At 34.8% G+C, this 11,048-nt stretch overlaps 1 long non-coding RNA gene across 1 annotated transcript; it reads left to right on the top strand.

The window, feature by feature from the left end:
• Nucleotides 1-6,405: 6,405 nt before the first annotated feature.
• Nucleotides 6,406-6,958, top strand: LOC117326325. Its single transcript, XR_004532467.1, has 2 exons — nt 6,406-6,469; nt 6,582-6,958. It is a non-coding gene; the product is annotated as an uncharacterized LOC117326325 (long non-coding RNA).
• The last annotated feature ends 4,090 nt before the right edge of the window (nt 6,959-11,048 follow it).

Genomic DNA, 11,048 nt, shown 5'->3' on the forward strand with positions numbered 1-11,048 from the left:
TTTGGAAAATTGCATGAATTCACAAAGCATAATCTGATCAAGTAAACAATATAAATATTATTAATGCAATTTGCGAAACCATTCCAATTAATATATTTTAATTATTTATTGACAAACATTTGCGAGACGAGCTATGCTGTTCTCCAACAGCTCTTGTTGAATGGATCCTGACCAAACTTCATATATGGGTCAAGCATGGCAATACCTCAAACAAGTTCGTGTTTCAGGGTGCCAAGGTGAAGGTCAAGGTCACCGTTACTATGTATAGAAAATCTTTGTCAGTGTTGTTGCGACTTCATTTTTGAATGGATCCTGACCAAACTTCATATATTGGTCAAGCATGGCAATACCTCGAACGCGTCATCGCTCTTGCGACATTTTTAAACGGGTTCTGACCAAACTTCATATATGGGAAAATGCTTATATATGCATTTAGATACACACATAATTATAATAACTATCAGGATATGAAGTTGCTAGTGTGATGCGTAACCAGATACTGTTGAATGCATAACAATATATACCATATTTATCTGGCAATGAGCCCATGCCTGATAATAAGCCCATCCATGTCTATTGCAGTTCAGTGCAAATGACAACTGATGTTATTTCAATGTCCTGCAATAACCCCACCCCCCATTTTGCGTCAGAGTTCATGTATTAGCATGCGAGGGGATTTGTTTTTGTGTTGAGAAATGATGAAAGGTACAGCCACAGGTCTCTAAATTAGACCATAGAAAAATCTTGTCATCATTATCAACATTTATTTTGTACAAATGAAGTCTCAAGTGACCTATTCTAAACGCCTTTTGTTTGTCTTTATCTGTCGTGCATCCGTAAACAATTTACATTTTCGACTTCTTTTCCAAAACCTCTAGCTGAACCAAATTTTATAAAATTTTGCAGGAAGATCTTATGGCTTAAAGTCAACCAAAATTGTTAATCATATGGTCCCTAACCCCAAGGGGCCTGAGGGCCGGGCCCAAAAAGGTAAATTGACTAAAACTTCAAAAATTTTCCTCTCTTCTCTCATATGATCAGATATGGTGGAATCAAACACTCTTCAAAGGTGGAAGGGTCTTAAAGTGCTTTACCAAAATTGTGAATTTTATGACACTGAGGTCTCACGTTTGCCCCCGGGGAGGGGGTGAATTTTACTATAGACATAAATAAAGAAGTTTTCAGACACGTGCACACTTTCATCAAATCCAGTAACAGGTTTTAAGTAAAAGGTATTGATTGTATATTATGATTCCTATGCCATGTTAACTGTCATCATGTAAATTTATGAACTGTATCAGAGGAAAAGGCGATGATAAGATAGAAAAACTTGTGCCTATAATCCTCGGCTCAATTTTGGGGCAATAAATATGTTAAAATCCATCCTCACCTGGTCACATTATACTGACAACGGCGGAACCATTAGTCCCACTACCCTTCAAATGCTGAGCGTGAAGCAGAATTAGCCTGTCTCGTCCAGGGACATAATCCAAACTTATACTTAGAGGGACGAACGCTCATCCAAATGCCAGTTTAGGTTCAATTTTTAGCCCGTACTTCCAGGTTTGATAACAGCTACAAAGTTTTTCAAAAAAAAATAAAACAAACGCAAATATCAAAAATATTTGCATTGTCCTAGATGCAATGATTTCATTATACAGTAATTAATGAAATCTAGGGCCATGGTGATTCAGTTGGTGGAGGGTCGGTTTAATGACACATCTGGTAAAGATCCGAGGTGTATGGTTCGATCCCTACCTGCGGAGGTTTGAGTTTCTCGTGATAGTAAATCACAGATTGTCCTGTGCTTTTGTGGTGGTGTCCTTGAGCAATACATTTATCCTACCTGCATATGATACCTGAAAGTGTCCGGGGTTCATGGAAAGAGAATATAACTATAGAAATTGATGCTGGTTAGCATGCGACAGACCTCCCGTATGTTGTTCAGTGAGGATAATTCACAATTTTGGCCATGAAAGCTTCCTTCCAAATTTCATTGAATTTGGTCCAGCAGTTTTGGAGAAGAAGTCGAAAATGTAAATTGTTTATGGACACATGATGGACGACGAAGAACAAATGGCGGTTAGAATAGGCCACTTGAAACTTTCAGCTTTAATTTTTCTAACCGACAGGTCTAGTCTCTTAACACACGCTATATAAGTGTACTATGTCAATTTTAACATATATGAGCATTGATAGTGTTTTAATTGATTTTATTCTTTAGTGTCGCTTGTTATTATTTTAGTATTAATTGCTATGAAAATGATTGATATATATATCTTTAATTTGTTCCAATTCATGCATGCACTGTGATCATGTTATTTAACTCGTTTGTTGCAAAGAATAACACTAAAGTGCTAATGTTGTACTGTTTTATAATATGTGACTTTAAGTCAAATTTCTTGACTCCATTTGTGCCTGTAAACACCACCAATGAAGTACATCAGTAACACTCATTTTGATTGGTCAAAAATTTCATGCATAAAGAGTGGTAATTTTGAATCTCCGCTAAAGGGCCAGAACTGACGACTAAATCTACCAAGGGTTCATGGATTGTAACATAGTCAGTAGCCTTGGCTAGCAAAGATGATTAAATAGTTGCCAGATATTTTTTTTATCATAAAAAGAGGTTTTTCACACTTCCTGATTGGCTAAAATATTGTCACATGATTACTGTAAAAAGTCATATTGACCAGCCATGAAAAAAAAAAAAAACTAGTAAGAAAGCTAAATCATTTATGAATTACCTCCCCATTGTCAATGTCTACCAGACAGTAAATTGAAATGGAGACAGGTAATTACTCTAAATGTTTGGAAGCTATTGAATTATTCATTCCTTGTATGTATATTGTGCAAATCCAGATAGGAGTTTAAAACATGTACATGTGTTGGTTAATTATGGTTAGCTTGGATTTGGACAATGCAGTGAGTATGAAACATGTTTAGTATGTCTCCCCTTCGAATGTAGGTAGACATTATTGTATTTCTTGTCTGGGCCATAACTTCTGAACCGTTGTAGAAATGTTGATTAAGCTTTGAAGATGCTTATACCACCGAGAGCCAATGTGCAGTGCAATGCCGTTGGGTCACAGTACATGTGACCACAACGTCAAGGTCAAAGGTGAAATACATGTTTAAAGTGCCAATTTTCCCAATAATTTATCATTTACTAATATTGTATCCTTTTATAATCAAACCAGCCAACAACAGCAAATGCATGCATGTATTTCTACAAATAATAAAGAGGAGACATGGTTTTGTTTTTGAGCTTAAATCAATTTGGAGCTTTAATTTTTATTTTTATAATAAACATATGTACTAGCTTGAATTGATTTTCTTGGGTTGTTGTTTATTTAGTTTACAGAGTTTTTTAAAGAGGCATTCCTTCATTTGAATAAAGTTTAGGTCGTCAAAATTAAACTTATTGAAAAATACATATTTTTTTCAAGTAGTAAAAGTTAAAAACTTTACATTAATACGGCAGTTTTACTCTCAAAATTAACCAAAAAGTTCGAGTATTAGGTCCTAAATATTCTAAATTTGACCCAAAGTATCACCAATTACCGCTAACATACAGTATTTGTATACGATACAGCTTTTTCTTGTATATTTTGGAGTTTATTTCATTAGATATAGGCAGACATAGATTTCATCAATGGAAATTGTGCATAGTTCTGATGTCTGAATGAAGGAATGCCTCTTTAAACGCTTTTTTTTTATGTAACAGGAGAGGAGAAAATGTAGCGGCCAGACCGGGGTTCGAACCCTGGACCTCCGAACACTAGCCGGATGCTCTACCAATTGAGCTACCTGGTCACCGATGATCGACCCAGTCCAGTCCCACTACACACCTCCCTCCTTTTTTCCAAGTCTTCGCCCTCGAAGACACACGAGACCCTTATACCACCACTGTGGGTATTTTAGTTGGGCGCCAATTTTGTAACAGGAGTGGTGAAAATGTAGCGGCCAGACCAGGGTTCGAACCCTGGGACCTCCGAACACTAGCCGGATGCTCTACCAATTGAGCTACCTGGTCACCGATGATCGACCCAGTCCAGTCCCACTACAGTTACAAAGACACTACTTCAGGTGAAGTGTGACCTTACACCAGTGACTGATATGGTGACTCCTTCAAACATCCTATTCTCAAACTGAATATTGGAGACTAGTGTTAGAGGTCATCTTTAGCAAACCAGTTCTAAAGGAAGATTATACTGCTATCTCATTGGTGTGAAACCTGAGGAAATTGCTCACAGATTCTGATATGGAAACATTTGAGACCCCCACACTTTACCCCTAGATAAGCTGGCTATGCAAGAGGAAACTGACATCATCGTACTACTTGAATTAGCTTCAGCTTGGAACCTCACTCCCTGTGAAATGCATGGTATATGGCCATGTTTGTTTTTGTTTAACGTCCTATTAACAGCCAGGGTCATTTAAGGATGTGCCAGGTTTTGGAGGTGGAGGAAAGCCTGAGTACCCGGAGAAAAACCACCGGTCTACGGTCAGTACCTAGCAACTGCCCCACGTAGGTTTCGAACTCGCAACCCAGAGGTGGAAGGCTAGTGTTAAAGTGTCGGGACACCTTAACCACTCGGCCACCGCGGCCTCTATGGCCATGGAATAGTGTGTAGTGTACATGTATTGACATGGGGACTGGTGTGGTCTTTACCAGGTGACCTAGCTTCCTGGTACAAAATGATAAGACACAGTCATACTACTTCTGAGAATAGCACCACGCACAGGGACCTGAAAAATTTGTGACAGTCTATGTGTATATAGCATATTTTCAGACGTTTTGTGGAGATTGATTAAAATTCCGTAAAAATGACGCCCCTTGAATCAGGTTTGGTATATTATATTATGCAATGCTTCATTATCAGATTAACATAAAATTCACCAAAACACAACTTAAAAATATAATTACAATATACATTTATACTCGCACCAATATGCTACCTTCCTCAATATACTGTACAAAAGGACGGGTACATTATGTAGCAAGATACAGGTACAATGTATGTATAATTGTTTTACCCATATAAGGACATGAGGTAGACGGATGATCATGTTACGGCTGCTGGAGGTGCCAAAATAAATTCTTTTAACTTTACCTGGAACCAGTTGAACAGCATCATTTGTTTTTTTTCGTTTTTTTTTTCTGCATTTGTCTGGATATGGATGCTAAAAGCTATCGGAAAATTGTTATATCTAACCGAAGTGATCTAAATAGAAATCAGTAGCCCAAGAAAGTGGGTGTTTAGGGAAGAATTTCAATTATATTCTACACATAAGGTCGGTCAAGTTTGATATACGATATAAGTATATGAATATTAAAATCTCTGAAGATTATGCAGTTTGGCTTTAGAAACAGTTTGTCCACATAGACACACTGTTTTGCTCTGCAGTGTTTTTAATCAATATGATGCTACAAACAGAAAAAAAGACAGCATTGTTGTTGTTTAGACTATAAGATAAAACAGCTAAAACTTAAACTAATCAAAGTAAGAATGAACAGGCCTGATGGAAAGGGGCCAGATGTTGCAGCCCAAATTAGCATTGAGGCAATGGGAGACTCGGCACCAAATGTAAAAATGTAAAGATGATTATCTGAAACAAGTCCTGTGACTTATCTAAATATAGATGTTTGTGTGGTATATCCCATTGTTATTAACATCTATAACAATGACGACTTAAACTATAGATATATACATCCAATAGGAACATCAAAGCAAAATGACAAAATTCATAATGAAAACAAATTTTATTTGCCTTTTTAACAAAATGACAAAATCAGATTTGGCAGAAGTTCTTGTAAGGTATCAAGCCCTCTCCTTATTACATTACACATTCATCAATTCATTGTTATTTAATATTGCATGATTACAATGTACATAATTAATGTAAATATTTTTAGGACAATTTGCATGTTCATCTAAAATATATAGAATATCTCCATTCATGTAAAATCACGGTGTAATTTACCTAAATTGCTGTAAGAATACACGTATATACATGATTGGAAATAAAATCATTGAAATCTAGGAATGATTTACATGTATATGACATAGTAATGTATATAATATATTACGTCACTGTGATACAGCAAAAACATGAATATCAAAAGCACTTCTTACATGTTCCAAATAAAATAATTCCACAACAAAAAAGATGTGGGTGCCATCTGCCTGAACATGTCACCTAATTTTTCATATGTGAATACAAATGGTTGATCTTTGGTTTTTGAAAACATGAGCAAAATATCATTCAAAGTAAATACAAATGGTTGATCTTTGGTTTTTGAAAACATGAGCAAAATATCATTCAAAGTAAATACAAATGGTTGATCGTTGGTTTTGAAAACATGAGCAAAATATCATTCAAAGTAAATACAAATGGTTGATCTTTGGTTTTTGAAAACATGAGCAAAATATCATTCAAAGTAAATACAAATGGTTGATCGTTGGTTTTTAAAACATGAGCAAAATATCATTCAAAGTAAATACAAATGGTTGATCTTTGGTTTTTGAAAACATGAGCAAAATATCATTCAAAGTAATACAAATGGTTGATCGTAGGTTTTTAAAACATGAGCAAAATTTCATTTAAAGTGTCAACAAGGCAATGCACTCAATACAATCTCCTTCTATTCCTATCATACAATCACATCTGTTATTCAAAAAACATACCCCTTATGATCTTCAAATATTTTGGCTCCAACCCTGGAAGGCAATAGCATCACTCAAGATCTCTTGTTTTTTTGTTTTTGTTTTTTTCTTATAAGATGGGCGGATAGAAAATCAAAGTACTGAAGTACTGAGGACACAACAAGTTTGTTGAGAATAGTGAAATTGTAATGGCTTGAGTTCAAATAGTTTGATGAAATCTATTTAGTGTAAAATTAAAAAATAAAGAGCAATATAGTAAGTGGAGGAATATCATAAAATTAAAGAAACCATATAAAGATCAAAATAACTAATTTTGATGGATTTACAGATATGATTGCTGTTGAAAGTGAAAAAACTAAATTAATTTCAAACTAAAATAACAATTTAGAGAATCCCCAAGGGATCTTTGCATGTTTATTGGTTCAGTAAGTTTGATATTTATTTCATGTAACTTCTTTTTCCTCTAACAATTTCATTCTATTGATATGTGGTACCACTCAAAATTCAAAAAATATGATTGTACTTTTTTTCTTTTGGTCAGTGACCCAAAATTGAACATGCGAGACTAAGACAAGGAGGAACCTATAGAAGAGTTCCATGAAGTTTAATTATCCTTGTAGTAGTTATAAGGCACATAGAAATCATCAACTTACATCGCAAAATTTCAAATTGGTTTCCATTTTCTCAGTTAGTCTCAAACTCAACATGCACAAATACATTCCTGAAGAAGGGGAATCCTATAAGATTTGCCTCAGAAACAGCGATATCAAATTTCATTTGTCTAATTTTTCCTCATAAATGTTAAAATGTTCACCTTCAACTAAAGACTAAGTGTAACCTAAATACTGTATGAAATATAAGAAAATACCATCCAGGACTTTTAATACATGTACATTTTTCTTCAAAAAGTCACATGGTGGTAAAAATTGTCAATCAGTTCAACTGCCAAACACGAAATATCCAGAATAATAATTTAAAGAAACAACAACAGTTATTTCCATTGATTTACAGGATTTCTAATTTTCAGCTACATTTCCCCTATTTGGCCTTGCCCCTCCAGCCAAAGGGAAGCCACACCCTGGCCTGTTTACACAATATTGGATCTCCTTTGCCAAATTTCATTAAAATCCATTAAGTCATTATTTGAAATAATTTCCGCTATTGGGTCCAACCCCTCTAGTCCAAAGGAAGCCACATCCTCCATTTCTATGGCATGTTCCTTTGCCAAAAAATGCTCCAGTCCAAATTTCATTAAAGTCCATTTATTTAAGACAAGTAGCAATTTAAATGATTTACCTCAATTTTCCCTATTTGGCCCCGCCCTTCTGGCCCCAGGGGAGCCACACCCTCCATTTATAAATTATTTGATCACCTTTGCCTAATAATGCTCCAGACCAAATTCCATCAAAATCCATTGTCATTCAGGACAACTAGTGATTTAAAGATTTATTAGTGATTTAAAGCATTTACCCCTATTTTCCCTATTGGGCCCCACCACTCCAGCCTCAGGGGAGCCACACCCTTCTTATTTGTTTACACAACACTGGATCTCCATTGCAAAAAATTTTCCAGATCAAATATCACCAAAATTATTTCAGTTGTTAAGGACTAGTAGGGATTTATATACCTCAATTCCCCGATTGGGCCCTGACCCCTTGGCCCCAGGGGAGCAACACCCTCTGTATATATATGATATATGATCCCCTTGGCTCTATAATACTCCACACTAAATTTCATCAAAATCCATTCAGGTGTTCAGGAGAAGTAGGGATTTAAAAGGAATGTTGAAAGACCCCAGCCGATCCATGGCAAAAAGTCACTGGTCCTTTAAAAGGCCTGATGAGCTAAGACAAGCCATTTATTGTTATGTATTGATATTGTGTTTAAAAAACAATTGCTTTCAACAGTGCATACTATTTACAGGCTATCCTTATTAGTTGAAAGCAAAGTATAAGTTTAACTGTGTCAGGACCATGTTTTGTTAATTCATTTTTATTTTGTAAAAGGGCACCACTACATAACAATTACATTTTGGCAGACAACACTTTCATAAGTACAGCATGGATTTAAGAAATTGATTGTTCTCAAAAACATAATGGGTATTTATAAAAATACTCAAAAATATAATGGATATGTATAAAAAAAAAACAATTATCACTTTGATAATTTTGACACTTTAAAAATGAGATTTAATAAGTTGCGATAAAACATAAATAATTACTTATACTCATGACATCACATGAATTGGTCCCGTGGACAGTGCAAAATTTGATTTAGGAATGTGATAACAATGTTACAGGTTGAATATATAACAGTAGGCCAGGAGATCCTGTATCGCTCACCTGGTTTTTTTTTGTTATGAATTCATATGAAAATAAGAAATCCATACAAAATTTACATATCCATATAAATTCATATATCACGATACTTAAATAACGTATTTGTACATACAAATATAACATGATAGTATAATATATATCATGTTGAATAGGGAAGAAAGAGCCAACGTCAGTCCAGGTAGGTGGGTTCTTCAGCGAGGTGCTTCACTTGAACTTGGTTACACAAGGTATGTAAAGCCAATTGGTTACATAAAGTTATTGCAATAAGGACAACTGTCAAACAATGTGGTGGCGTTTTGGGCAGGCCCATGTACGCCAGTCGCTCTACGATGGTATCAAATTATCCCACGCTATAGTTTTTTTTGTCGTGGGAGGGCGACCGAAGGGAGCCAAGAGGCTTACTATATACTTATGTTAAAGATTTATCTTTATATATTTATAAGTTATCTTTGCAAAAAAGGAAAAATCGATAGATATATGTATGTGTTCAAGAGTGAAATTATTGTCGTATGTTGATGTTCAAATAAGGGGCGATATATTATGTGTCTGTTATGTACCCCGGGTCTAAGGCCACCAGTTACACCCGACAGTCGAGGACGTCACTGCTTCCGTAAGGTACAGTACTATGTCCTTTTGCCGGGCTTGGCTGGAGGTATAGATGGTCCGGGGCGTCCCTATAGTGTATGCAGGTTTTTATCTTATACTAGTGTATGGGTGTCAAATTATATAATATGAGAAAATGCAGAAAAATGCGGCAATAGAAGTTTAATAAAAGAAAAACAAAGGATTTAACATGAAAAGGAGGAGGAAAAAATCATTTAGCTGTCTAATACTTATAAAAAGTAATTTATTGTTACGTGAGGGCTAATGTACCCAGCTTATTTAAATAATACGTAATAGCTACGTATAAAATGTATCAGTTAAAAAACATTTAAAAAAAAAATCACTGGAAGTACTGTAAACGAACATTATTGTTTAATGCAAAATCAGTAATCTTAGTTTTAAGTTGATAAATTTACTGATATCGGTTTAGGAATTAATTGCAAATAATTTGAAATGTTTGCAGCTGTTCTGATTTGATTTTACACATTAATGTTTCTGTAAGGTCTTAATTGAAATTGGAAGTTTGTTGATCTATCTTGGATCGATGAAAATAAAATATGTCTTCTTTCTTTCGGGAAGGCATCATCAGTTATAATACAGCCAGGACTCTGTGACCTTATTGATGCCAACTTCTAATATGCACTAAATTTAGGCTAGTTCCATCGTTAGTTTGGCATACATAGTTGTATTTCAACTAAATATGATGAAACACACAAAGAATTACTGAAAACCAAAACCAGAGCTGCTAATCAAGGCCCGAATTAGGAATGTATCCTATTGAAACTGTACTCAAGCATTTATGGTACTTCAAAACAAAAAAACCTGACTCCTTTTGTTCAGGAATCATTTGATGTTAATAAATCTGTATATGAGAAGATAAACTTCTGTTATAATTACAGTATTGTAAACAATGTGATAAAGAATAACAACCAGATAAAGACTATCTTCATCGAATAATTCAGCAAACAGGAAAAGAAAACTTCAAGATTCATTTTCAACTTCAAACCTGATCACAAAGATTACAGTCCATTCGATGGGACGACACATTCCCTATGTATTGTCCTTTTCCCATGTTGATCATCCAATCAAACTGAACCACACAATTCAGCAATGTAATTGCACAAATCACACCTTTATGTGGTGAGAACATTTTGGGGGTGTTATAAGATTCCATAACTGTATGCAAATTGTGAAGCATTCCATATCTAAATAATAATAATATCTTTTATTTAACCAGGGTAACATATTTAGACAATGTCTAGTTTACAACATGGCCCTGCATCAAATATATTTACACAAGCATGGCATAATTTAAAATAACGATATAATATAACAATGTAATAAATATATAATTATCATCACAGCTTAAATATGATTTATAAATGAACGCTTGTATATCACACAAGTGTTGCTGAAGGACACGATTAAAGCACAA

This window comes from Pecten maximus, chromosome 4 (genome assembly GCF_902652985.1).
Source record: "Pecten maximus chromosome 4, xPecMax1.1, whole genome shotgun sequence".
Taxonomy (NCBI): domain Eukaryota; kingdom Metazoa; phylum Mollusca; class Bivalvia; order Pectinida; family Pectinidae; genus Pecten; species Pecten maximus.